Source organism: Sciurus vulgaris (genome assembly GCF_902686455.1).
Source record: "Sciurus vulgaris genome assembly, chromosome: 11".
NCBI lineage: Eukaryota > Metazoa > Chordata > Mammalia > Rodentia > Sciuridae > Sciurus > Sciurus vulgaris.
The window spans coordinates 74,946,078-74,963,093 of NC_136472.1; the positions used below are offsets into that span (position 1 = coordinate 74,946,078).

A 17,016-nucleotide genomic window follows, 5' to 3' on the forward strand; every position below is an offset into this window, starting at 1 on the left:
CAAAGTACAATGAGGTTAAGGAGCGAAGGTGACTGGGAAACAGGGAAATCACTATGCCAAACTCATTTTTCAAAAATATAAGAAGGAAATAGATGAAATGATAAATGATGAAATGATAAAATGATGATGAATTTGTTAGAGTTGTTTTAATCTCTAATCTACAAATTTTGTGTGAGAAAAAATTATTCTTTCATAATAAAAGAAACATAAACATATCTTTAAGACAAACAAGGGCGTTTATGTAGACACTCAAGTTGGAAGAGTGACTATCTGAAAATATTTTAGCTTGCTGGATACTGGTTATCAACTCCTGAGGTGGGGGGAACCCCAGAAATTAAGGAGAGTTCTAAGAACCTCAAAGTTAAAAACACCTTTAGAGGTCACTCACTGCAAACTCCCAGCTAAGAGCCAACATCAGCCAAGCAGTTTACAGCTTACCAACTGCTGTATATAAATTCACAGAGCTATCTTGATCCCCACAATCCTGTAAAGGAATGAAACAGCTATGGCATAACGAGAGACATGAATTCAAGTCAGAAAGATCTGGCTTCAAATCATAACTATGATGTATAGCCTCAGGCAATTAAATTAACCTCTCAGTTTTCTCTTCTATAAAATGAAAACAAAAGAACACCTGTCCTAGATAACCCAGGGGATTGTTGGAAGAACAATGTGAGATCATGTTAGTGAAAGTTTGGACACTATACAAAAGCCTTTCATTATCTGGTCCAGTCTCTGCTTTCACCACTCCCCACCTCAAGTCCTGCCATTTGAGCATCCTAAACTTCACAGGGTTCCCCAAACAGGCTCTCAAATCTTTTAGCCCTCCTAACTACTCTCTCTTCCAGAAAGGCCCTTCCTCTCCCCTCTTGCTACCCCTCCTCTGTTCTTGGTTAACCCCTGTTGGTGTTTCAGATCCCTTCTGAGGTGTCACTTCCTTTAAGAAGGCTTTCTAGGCCACCCCCAATTTAAGCAGGGTAGATGCCCTCCCTTTGTGTTCACCCTGCACCCACACATATCTCCATGTGTCATTTTGTCTCAATTGAGTATAATCGTCTATATACATGTCTGCTTCTGCAGGAAAGTATAAACTCAAGAGTAGAAAATAGGTATGATTCATCTATTTCTTCAGAGCCAGAGACAATGCCAGATGTCTATATGTGTTCAGCAAATCAATGAACTTTAAATAGCTATAAAATCACTTGTTTTCATACAATAGATACATAAGACCTTTACACAGAATATTATAAGATGGTGCTTTTCAACTTTGGTTGCATATTAGAATCACCTGTAAACTTTAAGTAAACTTGAGATAGAGCTCAGGCTACTGAATTTTTTAAATAATTTTCATAAGTAGTTCAAACACACAGTCAACATAACAACCATTGCTATACATAATTTTAAGTCATAAAATTACAACTATTCCACCACACATCTCTATAGCTCAACATCTATTCACAATTTTATTAATCTCCACAATTCTGTGAATTAAGTATTCTCTTTTCCAAATGAAGAAATAGAAATTTAAATAAGTATCAAAGTTGCTCTTTGCCTCACTTCATATTTAGTGCTTTTATATTTACATCTATCTACTTCTCTAGAAAATGGAAGATAATATTGCAGTAATACACAAAGTTCTATAATGACAAGGGTTCAAATGAGCAATTACATCAAACCCAGTTTTGTGGGGATCAAGGAGAGAATAAAAGAGGCTAGGCCTGAAGATCTAATATAGGCAGACAGATGAAAGGGGAAGCCACGTATATGTTGGCATTGTCATTTATCATCACCAAAGATTCAAAGGGCAGATTCTATAAAGGAGAAAAATGTTGTCAATCTCAGTTGGTATTTAGCCAGTGTGAAAGGAAAAAGGACATTGGAAAGGGCTGCAAGTGGAAAGGTCAAGGAAGAAAGCCCCATAAGAAAGAATGGATTTCCGAATGCTACGTGCAAATTACTTAACCCTGACTCCATGAATAAGAGCCAAGACATAATGGACTTATATAACTAAGACTTTGATCAATTCTAAATAATTAATCAATATCACACAAAATCATATTAAAGAGAGAGCAATAAACCTCTGGTTCTTTCTAGACTTGTTACTATACTATTCAAGAGGATCTGGAGAATCCTGAAGGATAAATGATATTCCCCATCTCAAAGACAAAAGGGTAGGAGGAAAGAAATTATTCCTGAAAGGAAGAGTTCAAAGGCAGAAAAATGCAATACATAATACTAATAAATTCGTGATGGCAAAAGGAAATGAATACTCAGTCACAGGTAACTCAGAAAGTTGGATAAAACCGAATCTTATAGTGTCCATAAAGAAATGTTATCTTCAAAGTTTGTGGTCATGACCATCTGACAAAAAGTTTAATCAGCAATTATTTTTTTCTATTTCAAACTGTAGACTTTAGACTTAAAGGTTTTCTAGGGAGAAAAAGTAAAGAGATTAGGAAGCAATATAAGAGGATGCTTTGAGTGTCCCAAAGTTTACCTGGATAGAGTTCAAAAGCCGGTATGATATATTGGCAAAAGTAAAGTAGTTCATTTAGAATTTTAAAATGTGTTTTTAAATCAATACTCAAGCATTTGCTAATTATGTGCTTTTGAGTAAGCCAACATTTATGTGCCTCAGTCTCCTAACACATAAAATGGGAATAACTACCTCACAGGGCTACTGAGAAGACTAAACAAAGTATATTATTTTTGCTGTGTGAATGATAAATTAAATGATATAAATCTGTCTTCGCCAATCTTTGCAATGAACAAAAAAGAGCAGATTAAATGGAGATAAATTTTATTTTAACTCTCACAGCAATATATTTATTTGCAAAACATTCCTATATCCTCTACACAGAAACAAGAAAGCAACCTGGGGACTGAAAATAGTACATAGGCTAGAGTTAAGGTTTGCCACTTACTTGTAGAAAAGCCTTGAACAAGTTTCCTTTCCCAGTGTGAGCCTCAGCTTCTTTATCTATAAAAGAGATACCAGGAATCACCTTATATGGTTATTCTGAGAATTGGAAAAAACATGTTAAATATCTCACAGAGTGTCTGTAACAGAACAGGTGTTCAATAATGTAAGAAACAGTTAATAGTTATCACCTCTTAAAAACTAGCTAATAAATTATGGTTTTCAAAGGTTTCTTTATATTCAATATTTTATTTAGAAACCCTATAAACCTATATACTATATTTTATTTAGTAAACCCTATTCGTAACCCTATAAACTAGCCACAGCAACTGTTATATCCCCATTTTACAATTAGGACAAAAGGCACAAAACTACAAGGTCATGCAGTGAGACAGATACTAAATTAAGGTCCCCTAACTTTCCTAGGCATTTCATTATTACACCATCATGAATTATAACATTACCCCTTAATAATTAAATTATCTATGAAGAGGTACATTCTTTGGATAACCTTAAACATCTAACTCTCCTTACTATATTTTTAAAAAAGAATTTTCCCCACTTTCTGGTTATGACATAGGAAGTTTAAAAAAAAAAAAAAAAGGAAAAAAGAGAAAATTCATTAAAACCAACAATAATAGAATTGAGAATTCTCCCAAATTGGCAACTACTCAGTCTACCTTCATTTTTTTGGTTTTTCCCAACAAAGTCAGTGAACACTTAAAATTAATTTTTTTAATTTGCTTACCAAAACACTTTTTGACAAATTTATCCCTAAAATTAAGAAAAAAATAATACAAAGACAGCTTTCTCCCACCTATGTTGATCATACTCTTCTCTTTTATCTCTTCATTTAAGCCCTTATCGAATCATGCTATATTATCTTCAGCTCCTTAAGGACAGGGCTGCACCCTATACATAGCTTCCCATCCTGCTTCAGCATAGGACATGTACGTGTACCAGGACATAAACAACTGGAAAAGAACTCAATAACTGTTCATAAGGAAATGGATGAGTAAATGAAGACACTCTCCCCAGGGGACATTAGGAAGGGAAAAAACTGGGCATGGTATGTTAGGGCTAATAAGAAAGTGAAAGAAAAAAGCATTTTAAGAGCTACATAAGGAAGAGAAACCTTTGTGTGTAGACACATAATAGGCCCTTGAATGGTTTTAAGTATCACTGAAGAAAGATTAAAAACCAAAGGAGACCCAGAAGAGACAATTTCAAGTTAAAAGGCTCAAAAGTTAAGGTGCAAGAAAAAACCCTGGCCTAGGATATTTCAACAGTTTCCAGGACCTTTGCTAACACACACAAACACACAGAAAAAAAACTTCTGGCTTTGGTTGTAGAAAGACAGATAATAAAAGGGAAGAAAAGTCCAAGCTAAATGTTAATTAATTAATCCAAAAATGTTAGAATTCCCTTAGATCCGTACACTGGAATGTGGTTCCTCCTCACTGAGAACCATTCTTAACTAAAACCCCAGCGCAGCAATTGGCAGTAAAAAGGACGATCATATTTATTCATTCAACAAACGTGAATGTTTGCTGTCTGCCACCAATATCCTCAGCACTGGGCTTAAAACAATGAACTTGAACAGTTAAAACTTACTGCTCTCAAGCAGTTTTCATTCTAGCCAGTGTGTTGTGGCCCACATCAGAAATCCTAGCAACTTGGGAGGCTGTCAGGAGATTGCAAGTTTGAGGTCAGCCTCAGAAACCTGAGGAGGCCCTAAGTAACTTAGTGAGACTCTGTCTCAAAATAAAAAAATAAAAAGGGTTAGGGATATGGCCGAGTGGTTAAGCTCCCCTGAATATAATCCCCCCAAAAATTAAAGTTTTCATTCTAGTGGTAAGAGATAGCTAATGGGGGATGGATAGATATGGTGTGGGGTGGGATGGGATGGGATGTCATGCCAGGCAGTAGATGCTATGGAAGAAAAAGAATGGAGGGAGCTAACTGGCAGGATACAGATTTTATCAAGATCAGATTTCTTAATGTAGTGATTCCTAAACTTTAACAAGCATCAGAATCACTTGGAGGACTTGATAAAGCGAAAGTTTTAAGGCCCAATCCCAGTTTTTTATTTGTAGGTGTGAGGTAAGACCCATTAAATTGCTAACAAAATTCCCAGATTATGTTGACAATCCTGGTCCAGGGACCACACTTTGAGAACTAATTGTTTCAACCCAAAGGATTAGGTAATCTATCTCATGGGTCTTGACTTGCTTCTTCATTCATACACATTCATTCAAACACTTATTCAAAGTTCCAGGAACTTAAGTTCCAGGAACTTAGGCACTAAAACTAAACAGATCATGTTATCAAAAAATTCACAGGCTAATGGAAAAAGGTAGGTACAAACTCCTAGGCATTGGGTGATTGCCTGCCTGTCTCTGGAGCATAAAAGCAAACTCCTGAAACTTTAAGGCTGAGAAGTGCTATAAAGGGCTATAAGAATGTTACCTACAAAAGCAACTCATTCCATGGGGGGAAAGGAGGAAAAGACTAAGGGATCCCTTTCCAGAGATCCAACAAGACTTCTCCACAGTCAAGTAAGAGAAGGCAGGCATTCCACATGCACATGCAAAAGTGGAGATGAAAATGAGGCTGCGAAGGCAGGCAGTAATCTAATCTCTTAAGAGTTTCTTATTACACGTAAAGGAGTCTGAAATTAATCTCTGAACAATGAAAGGTTCAGCAGGAGACACTGATGTGATTAGGTTTTGTTTCACAAAGATCCTTCCTTTGTGTCCTCCAAGCCTTGTAATGCACCTCAAAACATGTGCTCATGTGCTCAGTCAATGTATATTAAGTTGAACTGAAGAAGTTTTTTTTTTTAATCAAGTGCCCTCTTATGGATGAGGGACCAGTCACCTTCTCTGCAGGGCTCTCTTTGGCCAGGACAAGACTTGTAAAACAGGTCCAGCAACCTCAATTATTGCACACTACTCCCTGTACAACTGGAGTCCCCCAGAGGGCCTTCATTGTTTACATGTCTACCTCACCCACTAGACTCTGAGCTCTAGAAAGACAGAGACTGAATTCCCATAGCCCTTGCAGAAGGCTTGAAACATAATAGCTCTCCACACTCCAGTAATGTTGGATAAAACAATGACTGAAAAAGCAAAATCACCTGGTAGAACCCTAAGTTCATGTAGTTCATTCCCTTCGGGGAATGTTGCAGGGTACAGTGATCCCAAACCCTTACAAGTACCACTTCTAGGTGAGGTGGGGCATGGGTTTCACTGCAACTGATGTAGACTTTCCAGATTGAAACAAAAAATGTTACAAGTGCAGTTGTACAAATCCCAGTGGACCTCCGAAGGCCCCAGTGGGAAGAAAGTCAGCTGCACCCCAGAGGAGGAAGAGGATGGATGCCAGCAGAGACTTCACAGCGGCAGGAATCTTGAAAGGTGAGTAGATGACTGCTACCAGTCTCAGTGTCTGCAGCATAAAAGCAAACTCCGGAAAGTTTAGGGCTGGAAGGGAGTGACCTGCTTTAGGTCACAGAGTTAGTAGGTGAAGCCACAAAGTAAGACAGAGGAGGCATCTCTGTATCGTTGGCTTGTTTTCTCCTGACAACTGAGAGAGCCCAGAGACACGGAAGGCAAAACTGAAGATTCTTCTCTGAAACAACTCAAAATAAAGGCAAGACTAATGAACTTTTATTTTTATTGGTAACCACAATGATAACCCTTCCCTTCACCTTTCGCAATTCTGGATATATAATAAAGGGTAAGACAATTAATTATCCAAGAGGTTTAACCAACAAGGACTTTGTTCACACCACCAAAGAACCACCCAAAACTTCTCAAATATTCTTCCAAAACAGTCCCAGTAACATTTACTGTTAAAAGATTCAAGATACTGAAGGTTGAAATGGAATAATGCACATGATATAACTATGATACTCCTTTCCCCATCTGGTTTTAACTTTCCAAGTTACGAAGTATTCCCGGGGTGGGGGAGGGGTTGCACAAGTCGAGTACTACCGAGCTTATTTTTCCAAGGAGTTGAACCCTAAAAGTGATTCCCCAAGCCTGGACCGGGTGATCTCTATGCAGTATGAATCGGTCGCCGCTTTGCTAGGCTTTCTCGTCGCGGGCCGGGGTGAGCGTCGGAGGACCGCGAAGTTCGGAAGGGAGTGGGTCCGGGACCAGGTCCTGTCTGCCCGCCCGGTCCGGCCCGGCTCCTCCTCCGCCATGCCCCACTCTAGGGCCCCTGGAGTGCCCAAGCGTCTGAGACCTGCGGTCGCACCGGTGCATGCACAGGGGGCCTTTGTTGGCCCGACTCGAGCGGACGGCCTTGCGGGGCGGCGCCTGCCTCACCTTACCTGGAGTCCCCGCCCGTCCGCCCGCCCGCCTGCCAGCCCAGTCGGCCGGCCCCCGGGGGAGAATGAATGGGCCCAGGCCTCCAGCCCACCCCGCTCGCCCGCTGCACCGCCCCAGCCCCCGCGCCCCGGCCCGGGCAGCGGCGACGCCAGGGGTACCGGGCAGGAGGCCGGCTCACCTTCCGCGCTCGCTCGGCTCCGCTCGGCTCCTCCTCCTCCTCCTCCACCCCGGTGGCCGCAGCCGAGCCTGGAGTGAGCGCACGAGTGTGCGCGAGCGGCCGCTTCACTTTCTCCCTCCGGCCGCCGCCAGCGCGCGCTCCGCGAGCGGCCTGGGATCCCCTCAGGACCACGGATCGGCGAGGGAGGAGACGCTGAGGCGCGGGAGGGAGCGGGGCGGCGCGCGGAGGGGTGTCGCGGGGGAAGGACTGGAGATCTGCGGGGGCGGGGACGTGAGGGGCTCCGCTGGAGTCCGAGAGAGGAGGTGGGAAGTCGAGGGAGACTTAGTTCTTCGGGGAGAATCTCAAGAGCGCTGGGCTCCGTGAAAAGGGAGACAAAAGTGTGAGGGGAAAGCGTCCCACGAGTAGGATGGTGGAGCCTGGGAGCCAGATAGCCGAGAGGCGTGAGGGCGAGTAAAGGGGCGGGGGCGTGTGAGGGAAGCCGCGAGGGGCGGCTACTGTGTGGTCTGCACCTTAGGCTCCAGCCGCAGCCGCGCTATTGTACGCGGCGGGGCTGGGCCCGACCGCCTCGCCCACCAGCCCCCGCCCCCTCCCGACGAAGCCGCGGCGCCGGCGGAGCCCTGTCCGCCCCGCCTCCAGCAGGTGGGAGGGGGCGGGGAGCGCTGGATGACCCACGTGAGCGAGGCCATCCCCGCTAGGGAGGCCGGCGCCTGGGATGACGTCATCGGCGCATGACGCCAGAGGCCCGGGAATCACCCGGTTGCCCGTGACGTCATTGCCCACGTCTCGGCCCTCCGCCAGCGTTCTCTCTTCTTGTAGTCTTTTTTGAAGCGGCATTTCTTCTGAAAAGTTTTTGGGCGATTTCGAGATGAGTATAGTTCGGATCGAAAAAGATGCTCGGTTTGGGGTCTTAGGCTTACAAAGCACCATAGCATCCCTTAGCTCATTTGCAAAAACTGAATTTGAAAACTAGCGACTCTTCTGTGATCTCAGAGCAGAAATGTATTGTTGTTTGTTTTTTCCGGGTAGGATTTGGGAGCAAGGGTGCGGGAGGCTAGGGAGAAGGAATGATAATGGAGAAGCTTAAACTGTCCTAAACTGACAGGGGAAATAAGTGGGATCCCTTTCCTGTTCTGTCACGGAAGCTGCTTTCTACCCAAACCTTTCGCCTGAGCTCATATTATGCATTTTCCAATAACTCATAAACAGCTTTACTTCATGCCCTGCTGTACCGCCATTTCATCAAGTCCAAAACAGATGGCATTGTTTGCTAAAAGTCTGGAATCAGATGGCAGTGCTTCAAATCACAGCTGTATAAATGTTAGTGAATAGGACCTTAAAATTTATAAGCCATAATTTCAACATCATAGTAATACCTGTGTATCCTTATCTTCTAAGCGTCAGTTTTACCATAATAATGCTAACTTAGAAGTTAGCATGCATTTAGTCCTTTAGAATGTTGGCAATAGCTATTGCCATTTCCCCCCAGACTTGTTTCTCTTACATAACTTTCTTTGATCTCAGCAAATGGACTACCAACCCAGACGACCCTTACGCCAGAAATCTAGGCATAGGTCCCCATTCTTCCTCTCTCAATGTCAGTATGGAATTGGTCGCCAAGGTTTATGGATTCTCCCAAATACTTTTCAAGTCCTTGCCCTTCTCTTCATCCACCACCTGGACAGCTGTAACAATGTTCAGTGTCTCCGAATTCAATCTATTTTTCATACTAGTCACCATAATAGCCTTTTAAAACCACAAACCTGATGATGTCCTTCCCTGTTTAAACAGTCTGAAAGACTTATATTTCCTTCAGGATAAAGTTCAGACTTTTTTTTTTTTGGGTGCTGGAGATTTGAACCCAGGGCCTTGTGCTTGCAAGGCAAGCACTCTACCAACTGAGCTATATCCCCAGCCCAAGTTCAGACTTCTCAACACTTCCCAACCTAGCTGCTTGCACAAATCTTTACTAGCTTCATCTCACACTGTATATCTTTTGCTCCACCCACACCTAAAAACTATTTAACCTTCTTTGAACACGTACGTCAATTCTCTGAGCCCTAACACCTACTCATTCTACAAAGCTAAACTCAGATATCAGATTTCTTCATTCAACTTATATTTTTTTTAAATTTTTATTAAAAATCATAAATTTACATAGGGCAATCTTGTTTGATTCATTCTGTTATTTTTTCCCTTCCCCCCACCCCTCCCACCCCTCTTTTCCCTCTATAAAGTCCTTCCTTCCTCCATTTTTACCACCCTCCTTATCCCTAACCCTAAACCTAACCCTAACCCTAATGATAAACCCTCCTACCGCCCCTTATATGTCCTCATCCGCTTATCAGCGAGATCATTCGTCCTTTAGTTTTTTGAGAATGGCTTATCCCACTTAGCATGATATCCTCCAATTTCATTCATTTGCCTGCAAATGCCATAATTTTATCATTCTTCATGGCAGAATAATATTCCATTGTATATATATGCCACAGTTTATCCATTCATCAACTGAAGGGCATCTAGGTTGGTTCCACAATCTGGCTATGGTGAATTGAGCAGCTATGAACACTGATGTGGCTGTATCTCAGTAGTATGCTGATTTTAAGTCCTTTGGGTATAGGCCAAGGAGTGGGATAGCTGGGTCAAATGGTGGTTCCATTCCAAGCTTTCTGAGGAATCTCCATACTGCTTTCCAGAGTGGCTGCAATAATTTGCAACCCCACCGGCAATGTATGAGTGTACCTTTTTCCCCACATCCTCTCCAACACCTATTGTTGCTTGTGTTCTTGATAATCGCCATTCTAATTGGGGTGAGATGAAATCTTAGTGTAGTTTTGATTTGCATTTCTCTTATTACTAGAGATGTTGAACATTTTTTCATATATCTGTTGATTGCTTGTACATCTTCTTCTGTGAAGTGTCTGTGCATTTCCTTAGCCCATTTGTTGATTGGGTTATTTGTATTCTTGGTGTAGAGTTTTTTGAGTTCTTTATAGATTCTGGATATTAGAGCTCTATCTGAAGTATGAGTGGCAAAGATATTCTCCCACTCTGTAGGCTCTCTCTTCACATTACTGATAGTTTTCTTTGCTGAGAGAAAGCTTTTTAGTTTGAATCTATCCTAGTGGTTGATTATAGCTTTTATTTCTATTGCTATGGGATTCCGGTTAAGGAAGTCTGATCCTTAGCCAACAAGTTGAAGGTTTGGACCTACTTTTTCTTCTATAAGATGCAGGGTCTCTGGTCTGATTCCGAGGTCCTTGATCCATTTTGAGTTGAGTTTTGTGCACGGTGAAAGATAGGGATTTAGTTTCATTCCGTTGCATAGGGATTTCCAGTTTTCCCAGCACCATTTGTTGAAGAGGCTATCTTTTCTCCATTGCATATTTTTGGAACCTTTGTCTAGTATGAGAAAATGGTATTTATTTGGGTTTGTGTCCATGTCCTCTATTCTGTACCATTGATCTACCTGTCTATTTTGGTACCAATACCATGCCGTTTTTGTTACTATTGCTTTGTAATAGAGTTGAAGATCTGGTATTGCGATACCCCCTGCTTCACTCTTTCTCCTGAGGATTGCTTTAGCTATTCTGGGTTTCTTATTCTTCCAGATGAATTTCATAATTGCTTGCTCTATTTCTGTAAGGTACACCATTGGGATTTTAATTGGAATTCTTCTATTGGCTTATAGTGTCCCTGTAGATTTTCAGTGTATCACCTTCCTGCCTTCAGTAGCCTGAAGTCTTGGAGTAACTTGATAGTGCAGTGCTTCCAAGGAAAGCTTCCCCTAGCCCGCTATTGGTTCCAGGACTTGGAGCTGGCTCTGTGTGGAAAGACTCTCACTGGGGGGTCTGCTCCCAGAAGCTAGCCTGGATCGGCACTTCCCGCTGGAGGGGGCCGGGCTGCGGGCTGCTTGGGGAAGTCCCTGGCTGCCCTGTCCTGGTCCTTGAAGCAACCTGCGGGCAGGAACTGACTGCCCTGGTTCAGACTTGAAGCTTGGTTCTGTGCAGAAAGGCTCTCACTGGGGGGCCTGCTCCCAGATGCTGGAGAATCTAGCCCTGTTGGAGGAGCCCACCACCGGAGTGCTCAGGGCCACCTGGGGAAGACTCTAGCTGCCCTACCCTACTCTAATAAGCCACCCGAATCCGGGTCTGCCGCCCAGGCAGTGCTTCACCGGGTGGGAGAGACTCACCCTGAGGCTCTATTTTAGTACGAGTTTCTCAATGCCTCCCCTTCTTGAATCCTGGGTTCTGGTGTGACTGGAGATGCAGTACCCTCTAGTCCGCCATCTTGGATCACCCCGTGGAAAAAACCTGCGGCCAGGGGGGCAAGGGGGCATATCCGTCTGGAGAGGTCTCTGACTGCCTTGCCCTGGTCCCAGAGGCTGCTTGCGGGCCGGAGATCACCGCTGGCTTGGGGACTTGTGCCTGGCTCTGCGTGGAAAGGCTCTCACTGGGCTGTCTGCTCCGAGAAGCTAGCCTGGAAAGGCGCTTCCCGCCAGAGGGGGCCAGGCTGCGGGCTGCTTGGGGAAGTCCCTGGCTGCCCTGTCCTGGTACCTGGAGCAACCTGCGGGCAGGAACTCGCCGCCCTGGTTCAGGGACTTGAAGCTTGGTTCTGTGCAGAAAGGCTCTCACTGGGGGGCCTGCTCTGAGATGCTGGAGAATCTGGCCCTGTGGGAGGAGTCCACCGCCAGAGTGCGCAGGGCTGCCTGGGGAGGACTCTAGCTGCCCTGCCCTACTCTAATAAGCCACCCGAATCCGGGCCTGCCGCCCGGGCAGTGCTTCACTGGGTGGGGGAGACTCACCCCGTGGCTCTTTTAGTTCAAGTCTCTCAATGCCTCCCCTTCTTGAATCCTGGGTTCTGGAGTGACTGGAGATGCAGTCACCCTCTAGTCTGCCATCTTGGATCACCCCTCAACTTATATTTCTAAAGTTTCCCTGAGCCTTAACAATGCTGTAATCCTATAGTACTTACATGACTTTATGATATAGTAACTGCATTTATGTATCCAACTCCATCAGTTCCTCAAGAACAAGTATTCCTAGCTCTGTTTCCAGCACCTAGAATAGTGCTTGACACATGGCAAACAAACCATTATTAAAATGTATTTAATAAATGGTTATATGGTGCTTTCCATGTGGTGGATACTGTTCTGAGTACTACAACTCCTTAATCTCTAACAACCCTTTCAGGTAGAGATCACTCTTCTTCTTTCCTCCATCTTACTGAAGAGGAAACTGAGGCATAGAAGGGATAAAGTAACTTAACCCAAGATCTCAACCCAATAAATTGATTCTAATCTATACTCTCTTTGTATCATCTCTATGGTAGGCAGAATAATGACTCCTCCAAAATGTTCACATCCTCATCCCTGGGAATTTTGAGTATGATGTCTTTGATGACAGGACCACAGATATAATTAAATTAAGGAGTCAGAGATAGGAACTTCCCAGCTCTTGGGAGAAGACTTCAGAAGATAGAAAAGACAAGAAAATAAATCCTCCTTTGGAGCCTCCAGAAAGGAACAGCCCTACCAAAACCTTAATTTTAGCCAACTGACATCCATTTTAGACCTCTAATCTACAGAACTCAGATAAATAATAAATGTGTATGAATGTAAGCCACTGCATGCGTGATAGTTTGTAATGGCTATAAGGAACTAATATAATCTCTAGTCAAGGGTAGGGCTGCTCTACATTAGTAAATGGAAAGAACATACTTGCTAGAGGCTGCATCCATCCAAATGTCTCCCTCCCAAGTCTCAGAGTTTCACTCCCCACCAACGGGGACCCTGCCTTTGGCATAAGAAAGCAGTTATGACCAAGTGCAGTGGTGCTGGCCTGTAATCCCAGTGGCTTGGGTGACTGAGATAGGAGGATTCAAGTTCAAAGCCAGTCTCAGCAATTTAGCAAGACCTTATGCAACTTAGTGAGACACTGTCTCAAAATAAAAAATAAAAAGGGCTAGGGACAATCATGACTTCTCTAGCACCCCATTACATTCTGGGTCTCACTTTCAGCATTGTCTCCTCTTTAACTGCCAAAGAGAGTTTTTAAAAAAAATCTTTCATGGGGCGTCTTCTAGATTTCACACCATTGTCCTGAATTGAATTGATAGGTGAGTGACCTGAGCCTGGAATTCTCCTTCTTCAAGGATTTTAAGATAGTTAACAAAATCCAGTCATAAGTTATAATTAACATTGTCCCCATACCATTTGAGTGCTAGAGCATGCTTACTCAATGGGGCTGATATCTCTCCCAAAGGAATGCAAACTGGTACTTTCAAGGTAAAAGAACCTTAATTATACCTTCAAATACAGTGGTTTGTGGCCTCTGAATGTCAGTACTATTTGACAAAAATTACATTTAGTATTTCCTTTCTCTGAGTAGGAAGACTTTAATCTTTTTCTCTTTAAAAGGGCAATAATGAATCCCTGTGTTAAGATATTGCATAATATGATGTATTCCTCCCACTTATACTTCAGCCTACCAACAGGTAAAGAGCTTTAGTCATTATGATTGTACAGTAAGTAAGAGGTTATCATATTCAGCTTACTATCAACAAGGGAGTCTTTGTTGCCATTTGATAATGATTGATTCAGTTCCAGAATCCCATCGAAGTTCTTTTCTGGTACCAGTTACCTAAATTTGGGTTTCCCAGAAAGCAGAACCTGAGGTAAATACTCAAGAGAATTTTGTCTACTTAGGAGGTGATCCCAACACATTGGAATGAGAGAGGGGAAAAGGCAAAGCCAATGGAGATTACTTCTGTCATAATCTCAGAGAAGCTTGCAGAATGCCTCCCAGAACAGACCACCTGAAAGATGAGTGCTCTTTTATCTACTGGCTTCCATTCCTGATTGGGTGAGGGTTGTTCCCAGGGTTGTTGATTACCCTGGACTTTGGGGCTTTGCTTAAAGGTCTCTCTAGCAAGTTACCACATATACCAAAGAAAGTCCCAAGCAGAGTAAAGAAAGATATGAAGTGACAGCGTAACAACATGAGGAGAGCTGGAACTGTCCACCATAGCTTCAACTGAAATCAGAGATGGGCTATGGGACTGTGGAAGTGCCAGAAGTGTCTGCCACAAACTAGTTAGGTTTCATTTGCAGGCTCACATTATAACCAACTTTAGTAGATAATGCCAAACCTATTTTCCAAAATCATTTAACTCATGTACACTCCTACCAGCAATTTATGAAAGTTTTGGTTATTCTACACTCTTACTAATACTTTGTATTATCAATATTACTTTACTCATTCTGGACAGTATGTAGTGGCATTGTGTTCTTTCTTTACGTTAGCATTCCTTTGATTACTAGTGAAGTTGAACATCTGTGCATAAGTTTATTTGTCATTTGGATATGTTCTTTTAGTAAAATATTTTTTAGTTGTCAATGGATGTTTTATTTTATTTTTTTATTTATATGTGGTACTAAGGACCAAACCCAGGGCCTCAAACTTGCCAGGCAAGTGCTCTACCACTGAGCCACAACTCCAGCCCCTCAATATGTTGTTTTGTGAAGTATTTATTCAGGTCTTTTGCTCAAGTTTTAAATATCAACTTTATTAAAATATAACTTAGAAATTAATAAAATACATTCATTTTAAGTGTTTAGCTTCTTGAGTTATGATAAAGGTATATAACCTTGTAAATGCAAACCCCATGTGTTTAGGAAGTTCCCTTAAGCCTCTTTGCAGTCAGTCCCCTCAGTCAATCTGCTTACTGTCACTTTAAATTAACTTTAGCTATCAAGAATTTCATGTAAATAAAATCATATTATAGGTACTTCTTTGTGTCCAGTTTCTTTTCATAATTTTTCCCCATGCTGGATCCAGGGCCTCCTGGGAGTGTACTACCACTGAGTGGTAGGGGAGTGTACTACCACTGAGCTGCATTTCCAGGTCTCATAATGCTTTTCAGATCATCTACATTGTTTCATACTTCAGACAGTATTCCCTTTTATTGCTGAATAGTATTCCACAGTATGGATTTTCCACAGTTTGTTTATCCATTTAGCTGTTTCAAGTGTTTAGCCCACTAAGAAAAAGCTACAATGAATGAGTGCAAAGTGTAATCCCAGTAACTTGGGAGGCTTAGGCAGAAGGATCACAAGTTCAAGGCCAGCCTGGGTAATTTAATGAGGCTGTATCTCAAATAAAAATAAAAAAAGGACTGGGGGTATGGGTCAGTGGTAGAATGCCCCTACATTCAATTCCCAGTACCATAAGAGAAAAAGGAAGGAAGGAAGGAAAGAAAAGACTACAACGATTGTTATATAATGTGCATATGGGTTTGTGTGGACATATGTTTTCATTTTTCTTGGTAAATACCCAGAAGTGGAAGAGATAGGTTGTAGGATGGGTAAATGTTTAACTTTATAAGAAACTGCCAGGCCGTTCTCCTCAGTAGTTGTGCTAGCTGGTGCCCTTTTGATATGTTCCCATCATTCCTTCTGCAGTTTCTTTCATTTTAGTCCATGATGTTCTAGGCTCTTCTTTTTTTGAGTCAGCCCTCAAATATGCTCTTTCTCCAAGACTCTGATTTCTTTAAATGAAGAATGGTATTTAACTATCAAACTTTAAGCCACTAGATGATCTCATTATTATGCATACCAGTGTTCCCAGGCCTTCTCAGTGTATACAGAACCCCAAACAGACTTATTCTCACTCTCTCACTGGTCTTTAAGAAGTATGCTGCCAAGAGTTCCAAAACTGCAAGCAAGTGAATTCTGCCAACAACCTTGGAGAGCTTGCAAGCTCTGAAGAGAATGAGGCTCACCAACACCATGAGTGCAGCCTGAGCAAAAGACACACCTAATCCCCTTCTGATTCTTCGGCCACAGGAACTAAGGTAATAAATATGTGTGTTCTAAGCTACTAAATTTGTGGTAAACTGTAGCCCAGCAACAGAAAACTTTTTACAGAAGGGGTGGGAGAAAAGGGGAAGAAGAAGAAAAAAGGAAGAGCCCTGGAAACATTTTTTACTTCCTAATTCTGTCTTCTATATCCTCCTCCTTCCTCCTGCCTCAAATGTGGACATGGTGTCTAGAGCTGGAGCAGCCATCCTGAAACCGTGAGGAAAAGGCCAAGAAAATCACAAAGATCTTGAATTCTAGCTCAGGATGTAGCTCAGTAGTAGCAGTAGTAGTCCGCTTGCCAGACATGCTGGAGACCCTGGGCTCAATTCCCCAGTACCACCACCACCCAAAAAAAAAAAAAGTTTTTAAATCTTGAATTAACTACTTTGAGTCATCACCCCAATGCCAAGACCTGCTTGCCTCCAGAACTTCTGTTACGAGATAAAAGAGTAAGTTTTTTAAGCCATGATTTCTTAGGACTTTTACTTATAGCCAAAGCTATTCTTCAAAGGTAGTGTGTTTTTGTAAGTTTCCAAATGTATGCTTTGTCTTGTTTTACAAATATTTTTACTTTTGTTCCTTGAATATGGCAGGCATCCTTCCACTGTGGGTCTTTGCTCTTGCTCCTCTCTCTGCATAGAACTTTCCTCCCCTAGGTAGCTACTTGCAAGTCTCTCTCCCTCACCCCTTTCAGTCCTCCACTCAAATATTACCTCATCTGAGA

General features: G+C 42.5%; 1 protein-coding gene and 1 long non-coding RNA gene across 3 annotated transcripts in view; one reads left to right on the forward strand and one right to left on the reverse strand.

Moving 5' to 3' along the window:
• Positions 1-7,912, reverse strand: part of PAK1 (p21 (RAC1) activated kinase 1) — a 129,346-nt gene extending 121,434 nt beyond the window's left edge. The window contains exons 1-2 of one of the 2 annotated variants that reach the window (XM_079103984.1): positions 7,436-7,912; positions 2,925-2,980 (exon numbers count right to left, since the gene is read on the reverse strand). The gene's annotated coding sequence lies outside the window, so the exon portion shown is untranslated. The remainder of the gene's footprint in view (positions 1-2,924; positions 2,981-7,435) is intronic. The other variant, XM_079103986.1, reaches the window with a different exon arrangement.
• Positions 5,756-16,733, forward strand: LOC306640098. The gene is made up of 3 exons (XR_013757736.1): positions 5,756-6,339; positions 16,122-16,285; positions 16,484-16,733. It is a non-coding gene; the product is annotated as an uncharacterized lncRNA (long non-coding RNA).
• Positions 16,734-17,016: the final 283 nt, after the last annotated feature.